The sequence below is a fragment of the Cherax quadricarinatus genome, chromosome 1, assembly GCF_038502225.1.
Source record: "Cherax quadricarinatus isolate ZL_2023a chromosome 1, ASM3850222v1, whole genome shotgun sequence".
Classification (NCBI taxonomy): domain Eukaryota; kingdom Metazoa; phylum Arthropoda; class Malacostraca; order Decapoda; family Parastacidae; genus Cherax; species Cherax quadricarinatus.
Window position 1 is genome coordinate 6,159,165 of NC_091292.1, and position 10,409 is coordinate 6,169,573.

Genomic DNA, 10,409 nt, shown 5'->3' on the forward strand with positions numbered 1-10,409 from the left:
TTTAGTTAGTTAGTTTAATATGTTTATTATGCACCCCATACCCATCCTGTGGGCGGTAGTCAAAAGATTACAGAGGTACATAATTGGTCCAGGGACTGGACTCCAAAGTTTTGATAGCTGAGCAAGTTACAGAGGTAATGAACTCACAATTTACAAAGGTAATGAACTCACAATTTACAAAGGTAATGAACTCACAATTTACAAAGGTAATGAACTCCAGGTAAGTCTGGTCACAATCATGACAAGTTACAAAGGTATTTACAGATTACAGAGGTACGTAATGGGTCCAGGGACTGGGCCCCCAAAGTTTTGATAGCTGAACTAGGTACAAAGGTAATGAGCTCACAAGTTACAAAGGTAATGAATTCTGTAGAATGGTTACTTACGTTTATACTTTGGCTACAATCATGAACAAATTATAGAGTAATGAGCAATTCACACTTCCACACCCGGTCACAACTGTAATGAGTTATTGGTGCAAATATTGATTGTTGAGTCACACACACCACACACACACACACACACACACACACACACACACACACACACACACACACACACACACACACACACACACTTTAGTTTAATATCTTTATGCACCCCATACCCATCCTGTGGGCGGTAGTCAAAAGATTACAAAGGTACATAATGGGTCCAGTGACTGGACCCCAAAGTTATGACAGCTGAACTAGTTACAAAGGTAATGAACTCCAGGTAGATCTGGTCACTAATCATGGCAAGTTACAGAGGTAATGAATCAGCTTCACTCCTATACATGGTTACAGTCATGAACAAATTACAAAGTAATGAACCACTGATACGTCCACACCTGGTCACAATTGTAATGAGTTATAAATACAAATATTAAGTGGATCATACACCCACACTAGTGCGCGCGCGCACATACACACACGAGGGCGCACGCACGGACATGTGCACACGAGCGTACAAATATATGCATACACACAAGGACGCACACCCACACACACACACCCACACCCATTTTTTCTTGGTAATCATTTTCTTTCATAATTACTATTGCATTTATTTTGTCTGCTTTAGTAAGGCGCAAATTTTTATTGTTATAAAGTGTATCATAAGACTTAAAGATTAAAGAATCTTGGAGGGCAATTGGGAATGTTTGGTTTTAACATAGAGCTATATACCATTCCTTTACTAATATTAATTTCATCAGAGGATAAATCAGAAAATTTTTCAAAGTTACAAAAGGCTTTTGCAATTTCACCATTATTAAGTTTTTTTGAAGTTGCAAAACTTAGGCCAAAACCTAGAGCAGCAGTTGTATGTTTGTCTAAAATTTCATCTGATAAGTTAATTAATTTCATCTGATAAGTTACCTTACATGTATGGACTAATAAAAACACACAAACCAGGGAATCCAGTCAGACCAATTATTAGCTCCATAGGGTCAGTTTCATATAAATTATCCAAATGGCTTGTTGATATTTTGAGCCCTATTGTTGGCAAAATTTCTAACTTTAATGTTAAAAACAATATAGACTTGGTTGATAAATTAAGCTCCTTGACTGACTTAAATGATTTTAACATGGTTAGTTTTGATGTTACTTCCTTGTTTACGAAAGTTCCTGTTGATGATTTATTAAGTTTCTTATCTGAAGAACTCGTTAACTATGATTTACCATTGCCAGTTCCTACTATCATTAAACTTATTAAACTTTGCATTGTTGATGCAAAATTTGTATTTAATGATAAGTTTTACACTCAGAAGTTTGGTATGGCAATGGGAAATCCTCTTTCACCTGTTCTTAGTAACCTATACATGGAATTTTTTGAAACAAGGTTGCTTAACACAATCCTCCCTAATAGAGCTAAATGGTTCAGATATGTTGATGATATTTTGTGTCTTATGCCCAAAAATGTAGATATACACCATTTTCTTGGAAAATTAAATAGCTTAGCCCATTCTATAAACTTTACTGTTGAGTTTGAAGAAAATAACTCATTGCCTTTTCTAGATGTTTTAATTATTAAGGGTAATAATGAATTCAAATTTAAAATTTACAGAAAACCTACAAATAACTGTTCCTATGTCCACTATTATTCCTCGCATCAAGATAGAGTCAAACTGTCTGTTTTCTCATCAATGTTTTTGAGAGCTTTACGAATTTGTAGTCCTGAGTTCATAGATGAGGAAATATCCAAAATTTATGAAATACGTAATGATTTAAAATACCCAAGAAATGTAATTGATAAATCTTTTAAAGTTGCTAGAAACACTTTTTATAATCCAAAAAGGGGCAACCAGCCTTATTCAACTAAAAATATGTTGGTTCTCCCTTACCATGAAAACTTGGTTGATATGCCTTCTCTTCTTAAGACTTTTAATATTAAAGTTGTATTCAAAAATCTTGATACAGTAAAAAAACTTTTGATAAAGAATTCCCCCCAAAATGCTGATGGATGTGTCTATAAGATTCCTTGTAAAATTTGCGATAAAGTTTATTACGGTCAAACTGGTAAAAATCTCGAACTAAGATTAAAACAACATAAATATAGCATTAGAACTGGACAAGATTCCAATGCTCTATTTATTCATGTAAGAGATTTTAACCATCCAATTGATTTTCAAAAAGTTGAGAAAGTAGTATCAAGCAAGTCCATGGTCGACAGGAATATAATTGAATCTTGTTTCATAAAAAGCAGTTTTGACAATAATATGAATATTTCCTTTGGTTTATATAAATTAGATCCATTTATAATTAATAGAATTTGGGAAGAATTTAGTAATACACTGGACAAATAAATAGCTTGGGGGTGAGTTGTGCAAAGGACCTATCCAAGTTGGCTCGCCGCGCGTCACGTGTTTAACCATTGTGGGATCTGATAGTGAGGTGCTGGCCGGACCCCTTATATAGCTTCCTTGGATGCTTCACTTTCATAGTTCCTTGATAATGTGAGTAGTCACGAAAGCGCTTTGAATTTCTCTATTCTTTCAGAGTGGTTGTTTTGCATATTTTGAAATCACCTGTTTACTGTGATCTTATTGCATATATATATATATATATATATATATATATATATATATATATATATATATATATATATATATATATATATATATATATATATATATATATATCGAACTGAAATTCTCAGCTAGTCACAGTGTTATTAATAATACCATACGTTCTTGGTTATAATAATATATGTATAAGCTGCTCGTGAGGCTAGTACACCAAACGGGGAGTAGAATGAAATTAGCTCAAGGCACCCACACCACCGTATGTCCTCGGATAACGGTAAAACACCTAGCTCTGCTGGGTGTGTTATTCTTGTAGGATTGCGTGGTCCCGTGGGTTTGAACGTAATGTGTGATTTTCGCTTACCATGAAGTGGGCCAAAACGACATGGGTTCGAATCCTCGGGTAGTCGCAGTGTTGTTATTGAGTAATACCACTCGTTTCTTTGTATCGAATCTGATTTCCTACCATTGCACCCTCCCAGGTACTACGCGACTCCGATGGGCTTAGCGCTCCCTCATGACTAATCATATTGGTCAGCGCCACTTGAGGAGTGCATCACGCCGACAAACAGCAGCGACTCAACCCGCTGTTTCGTCAATTGCTGAACGTCACTGAGGATTGATAGTTTCCTTGTTTGTTGGCAATTGGAAGTGAGGGTATGGATGACACTGATGAGGTGACGATAGCACTGTTAGGCTGCAGTGATTGATCACCCAGGCTGTTGTGCTGCAGTGACTGATGGCTGAGGATGTTGTCTTGGAGTGACTGATGACTGAGGATGTTGTGTTGCTGTGACTGATGGCTGAAGATATTGTGTTGTAGTGACTGATGACTGAAGATCTGTTGCAGTGACTGATGACCGAAGATGTGCGGTGACTGATGACTGCCTGCGTTGTGTTGCTGTGCCTCCCTATAGAAACTGGAGCACGCATCAACACTTGGGCATCTGTCCTGCAAACTGAACTGTTTACTATATTCTTCTCACTCAAATGTATCCATGTATATGAAATTGACACCTTAAATATAACTGGTTCTCTGTCATCCGTAAAAGCTCTTATCTCTTAGGTCCGGTGGCCTGGTGGCTAAATCTCCCGCTTCACACACGGAGGGCCCGGGTTCGATTCCCGGCGGGTGGAAACATTTCGACACGTTTCCTTACACCTGTTGTCCTGTTCACCTAGCAGCAAATAGGTACCTGGGTGTTAGTCGACTGGTGTGGGTCGCATCCTGGGGGACAAGATTAAGGACCCCAATGGAAATAAGTTAGACAGTCCTCGATGACGCACTGACTTTCTTGGGTTATCCTGGGTGGCTAACCCTCCGGGGTTAAAAATCCGAACGAAATCTTATCTTATCTTATCAACTGTGTCATGTTTGTGTCAGGAGCCAGACACAGGTACGCCAGGATTGTGAACGGTGGAGTCAGTGTACACCTGTGGATTCCATCTCACACCAGACCCCAGTGGAAATAAGTCACTTTGGGTTATTCTAGGTAATATACACGTATGTTAAGCTCTGTATGATTATTGTACTTATGTGTATCTGTACGTAAATAAGCTTACAGATGCATGATAGAATTAATGAAGAATAAAAAGGCACAATACCGTGACTGGAACAATTCATAAATAACCCGTACGTAAGAGAATGGAATTTATGACGAAGCTTATCTTCGACTTGGACCACTAATCACTTGACCATTAACTTATCACGTGACCATTAGCTAATTACGTGACCATTAGCTAATCACGTGACCATTAACTAATCTTGAACCATTAACTAATCAGTGTGAATTGATAAAGCCATATGTCTTCAAGAAGCGAGTACATTGCAATCTTGAGTTGTCAACTAACAGTTTGAGAACAATGATACAAAAAAAAAACTTCAGCTGAACTTCATTGATTTGAGGAAGAGCCACATGTCTATGGGGCCTTCAACAACACAGTCAGATCTTTTGGATGTCAGTATTCCCCGGTGTTGGCTGGGCTACAAGTACCTCTAGAAAAAGCGCTAAACCCAAGAGTCTCACAGCGCCTTGGGATGTAATCAAGGAAGAGTCGCAGAGGAAGGTAGATCTAAAGTAGAGGAAGGTGGTAGCGTGGATAAGAGCCCTTCACTAGCCTCAATGCACCTTAGATCAAGAGCCCTTCACCAGCATCAAGGCACCTCGCTTGAGAGATGTGAGGACGGAAACTAATGAAGTTGGCATTTGTCAAGTAGTAGTGAGTTCACACACCTCTAGCAGAGTAACATCTCTCGCGTTCATCTCGTAAATCCCTTCGATAGCTCAGTTGGTAGAGCGGTGGACTGTAGTTGGTTGTGAAGGCAGACATCCATAGGTCACTGGTTCGACTCCGGTTCGAAGGAGAGTGTTTTGTCTAATCAAATGATTTCTGGTGTATCGCTGGAAGACCCACACGGACGAATGAACCCAAATATATCCTCGTGTCTTCTCACAATATAATTAGGTAGGGACGCTGTGTCAGGTGAGGGAGGAGCAGTAAGAAGGGTGGAAAGGCAGGATCGTTGCATCAGGTGAGGGGATAGCAACAAGACTGTTGGTGCAGAAGGATAGATGGGGGAAATGTAATGAAAGTTGGGGGGATGGGTGAGTATAAACTTTAATTTACTCAAATTTTAACACTTAGTTCTCAGGTTTGAAATCCTGCAGAAGCCCAGAGTAACAGCTTCCTCGTCAACTACAACAGTATCGACGTCTGCACGTTTCTCCCAGAACACATTCAGCAATAGCTGTGACAAGACTTCTCATCGACATTACCTGAGGGAAAACAGTTTCCCGTGCCGGGAATCGAACCCGGGCCTCGCGGGTGAGAGCCGCGTATCCTAGCCACTAGACAACACGGGAGTTAGGAACCATTTCGGCGGTAAATAAATATATTCCAATGTTCTGTGTTATTTGTTACACCCAGTATTGTTGGTTACACCCAGTGTTGTTGGTTACACCCAGTGTTGTTGGTTACACCCAGTGTTGTTGGTTACACCCAGTGTTGTTGGTTACACCCAGTATTGTTGGTTACACCCAGTGTTGTTGGTTACACCCAGTGTTGTTGGTTACACCCAGTGTTGTTGGTTACTCCCAGTGTTTTTGGTTACACCCAGTGTTGCTGGTTACACCCAGTGTTGTTGGTTACACCCAGTGTTGTTGGTTACTCCCAGTGTTGTTGGTTACACCCAGTGTTGTTGGTTACTCCCAGTGTTGTTGGTTACACCCAGTGTTGCTGGTTACACCCAGTGTTGTTGGTTACACCCAGTGTTGCTGGTTACAGCCAGTGTTGTTGGTTACACCCAGTGTTGCTGGTTACAGCCAGTGTTGCTGGTTACACCCAGTGCTGCTGGTTACAGCCAGTGTTGCTGGTTACAGCCAGTGTTGTTGGTTACACCCAGTGTTGCTGGTTACAGCCAGTGTTGTTGGTTACACCCAGTGTTGCTGGTTACAGCCAGTGTTGTTGGTTACACCCAGTGTTGCTGGTTACAGCCAGTGTTGCTGGTTACAGCCAGTGTTGCTGGTTACAGCCAGTGTTGTTGGTTACACCCAGTGCTGCTGGTTACAGCCAGTGTTGCTGGTTACAGCCAGTGTTGTTGATTACACCCAGTGTTGCTGGTTACAGCCAGTGTTGTTGGTTACAGCCAGTGTTGCTGGTTACAGCCAGTGTTGTTGGTTACAGCCAGTGTTGCTGGTTACAGCCAGTGTTGCTGGTTACAGCCAGTGTTGCTGGTTACACCCAGTGTTGCTGGTTACATCCAGTGTTGTTGGTTACACCCAGTGTTGCTGGTTACATCCAGTGTGTTGGTTACACCCAGTGTTGCTGGTTACAGCCAGCGTTGTTGGTTACGCCCAGTGTTGCTGGTTACAGCCAGTGTTGTTGGTTACACCCAGTGTTGCTGGTTACATCCAGTGTTGTTGGTTACACCCAGTGTTGCTGGTTACAGCCAGTGTTGTTGGTTACACCCAGTGTTGCTGGTTACAGTCAGTGTTGCTGGTTACAGCCAGTGTTGTTGGTTACACCCAGTGTTGCTGGTTACATCCAGTGTTGCTGGTTACACCCAGTGTTGCTGGTTACACCCAGTGTTGCTGGTTACCAACAATACCAGCAGTCCGATAACATTCTTCTTTGCAAATATACAGGGTCTAAAGCCAGCAACAAACAACAAAATACCTTTCATCCGTGGACTGCTTGCAGAGGCAAAGGCAATGTTCGCGGCTTTCACTGAGACCCACATAAAGGATCACTTGGACAACGAAATATGGATCCCAGGTTACAACCTATACAGATGTGACAGAGTGAACAGGCAAAAAGGGGGGGTTGGCCTGTATATTGCAGAGTCACTTGTTTGCACAGAACTGCTTAACACCTCAAATGATGTAGTGGAAGTTTTAGCAGTAAAGGTCGAGAACCAAAACCTAGTCATTGTGGTAGTCTACAAGCCTCCGGATGCAACATCCCAGCAATTCCAGGAACAGCTGTTAAAAATTGACCACTGTCTGGAAAATCTTCCAGCTCCTGCACCCAACATCTTGCTCCTGGGGGATTTCAACTTAAGGCACCTAAAATGGAGGAATATAGCAAATAATATTGTTGCAGTAATAACACCAGGAGGCAGCTCTGATGAAAACTCACACTCACACGAGCTTTTAAATCTCTGCACAAAATTCAATTTAAACCAGCAAATAATAGAGCCTACTAGACTGGGGAATACACTAGACCTCATCTTCACTAACAATGATGATCTGATAAGAAATGTCACCATATCAAAAACAATATACTCAGATCACAACATAATTGAGGTTCAGACATGTATGCGTGGAGCCCCAGACCGACATAATGAGACTAGTCACGAGGGAGCATTCACCAAATTCAACTTCAATAACAAAAACATAAAGTGGGACCAAGTAAACCAAGTCCTAACCGATATAAGCTGGGAAGATATACTAAGCAACACAGATCCCAACTTATGCCTAGAACAGATTAACTCGGTGGCACTCGATGTATGCACAAGGCTTATTCCTCTAAGAAAAAGGAGGAGTAGATGTAAAATAGAAAGAGACAGGCGCTCCCTTTACAGGCGACGGAAAAGAATAACAGAGCGGCTAAAAGAGGTCAATATATCTGAAATGCGTAGGGAGACACTGGTCAGAGAAATAGCAAGCATCGAACTTAAGCTAAAAGAATCCTTTAGGAGTCAGGAATCGCGGGAAGAACTAAAAGCCATAAATGAAATCGAAAGAAACCCAAAGTATTTCTTCTCCTATGCCAAATCAAAATCGAGAACAACGTCCAGTATTGGACCCCTACTTAAACAAGATGGGTCCTACACAGATGACAGCAAGGAAATGAGTGAGCTACTCAAGTCCCAATATGACTCAGTTTTTAGCAAGCCGCTAACCAGACTGAGAGTCGAAGATCAAAATGAATTTTTTATGAGAGAGCCACAAAATTTGATTAACACAAGCCTATCCGATGTTATCCTGACGCCAAATGACTTCGAACAGGCGATAAATGACATGCCCATGCACTCTGCCCCAGGGCCAGACTCATGGAACTCTGTGTTCATCAAGAACTGCAAGAAGCCCCTATCACGAGCCTTTTCCATCCTATGGAGAGGGAGCATGGACACGGGGGTCGTCCCACATTTACTAAAAACAACAGACATAGCCCCACTCCACAAAGGGGGCAGTAAAGCAACAGCAAAGAACTACAGACCAATAGCACTAACATCCCATATCATAAAAATCTTTGAAAGGGTCCTAAGAAGCAAGATCACCACCCATCTAGAAACCCATCAGTTACACAACCCAGGGCAACATGGGTTTAGAACAGGTCGCTCCTGTCTGTCTCAACTATTGGATCACTACGACAAGGTCCTAAATGCACTAGAAGACAAAAAGAATGCAGATGTAATATATACAGACTTTGCGAAAGCCTTCGACAAGTGTGACCACGGCGTAATAGCGCACAAAATGCGTGCTAAAGGAATAACAGGAAAAGTCGGTCGATGGATCTATAATTTCCTCACTAACAGAACACAGAGAGTAGTCGTCAACAGAGTAAAGTCCGAGGCAGCTACGGTGAAAAGCTCTGTTTCACAAGGCACAGTACTCGCTCCCATCTTGTTCCTCATCCTCATATCCGACATAGACAAGGATGTCAGCCACAGCACCGTGTCTTCCTTTGCAGATGACACCCGAATCTGCATGACAGTGTCTTCCATTGCAGACACTGCAAGGCTCCAGGCGGACATCAACCAAATCTTTCAGTGGGCTGCAGAAAACAATATGAAGTTCAACGATGAGAAATTTCAGTTACTCAGATATGGTAAACATGAGGAAATTAAATCTTCATCAGAGTACAAAACAAATTCTGGCCACAAAATAGAGCGAAACACCAACGTCAAAGACCTGGGAGTGATCATGTCGGAGGATCTCACCTTCAAGGACCATAACATTGTATCAATCGCATCTGCTAGAAAAATGACAGGATGGATAATGAGAACCTTCAAAACTAGGGAGGCCAAGCCCATGATGACACTCTTCAGGTCACTTGTTCTACCTAGGCTGGAATATTGCTGCACACTAACAGCACCTTTCAAGGCAGGTGAAATTGCCGACCTAGAAAATGTACAGAGAACTTTCACGGCGCGCATAACGGAGATAAAACACCTCAATTACTGGGAGTGCTTGAGGTTCCTAAACCTGTATTCCCTGGAACGCAGGAGGGAGAGATACATGATTATATACACCTGGAAAATCCTAGAGGGACTAGTACCGAACTTGCACACGAAAATCACTCACTACGAAAGCAAAAGACTTGGCAGACGATGCACCATCCCCCCAATGAAAAGCAGGGATGTCACTAGCACGTTAAGAGACCATACAATAAGTGTCAGGGGCCCGAGACTGTTCAACTGCCTCCCAGCACACATAAGGGGGATTACCAACAGACCCCTGGCAGTCTTCAAGCTGGCACTGGACAAGCACCTAAAGTCAGTTCCTGATCAGCCGGGCTGTGGCTCGTACGTTGGTTTGCGTGCAGCCAGCAGCAACAGCCTGGTTGATCAGGCTCTGATCCACCAGGAGGCCTGGTCACAGACCGGGCCGCGGGGGCGTTGACCCCCGGAACTCTCTCCAGGTAAACTCCAGGTAAACATCCAGTGTTGCTGGTTACACCCAGTGTTGCTGGTTACATCCAGTGTTGCTGGTTACACCCAGTGTTGCTGGTTACACCCAGTGTTGCTGGTTACACCCAGTGTTGCTGGTTACAACCAGTGTTGCTGGTTACACCCAGTGTTGCTGGTTACACCCAGTGTTGCTGGTTACATCCAGTGTTGCTGGTTACACCCAGTGTTGCTGGTTACAACCAGTGTTGCTGGTTACAACCAGTGTTGTTG

The 10,409-nt window shown here is 42.3% G+C and overlaps 2 non-coding genes across 2 annotated transcripts; one reads left to right on the top strand and one right to left on the bottom strand.

Annotated features, from left to right (window-relative positions):
- The first annotated feature begins 5,278 nt into the window (after positions 1–5,278).
- Positions 5,279–5,369, top strand: TRNAY-GUA (transfer RNA tyrosine (anticodon GUA)). The gene is given in 2 exon segments: positions 5,279–5,315; positions 5,334–5,369. It is a non-coding gene; the product is annotated as a tRNA-Tyr (tRNA).
- Positions 5,370–5,796: 427 nt separating this feature from the next.
- TRNAE-CUC (transfer RNA glutamic acid (anticodon CUC)) lies at positions 5,797–5,868 on the bottom strand. The gene has a single exon. It is a non-coding gene; the product is annotated as a tRNA-Glu (tRNA).
- Between the last annotated feature and the right edge of the window lie 4,541 nt (positions 5,869–10,409).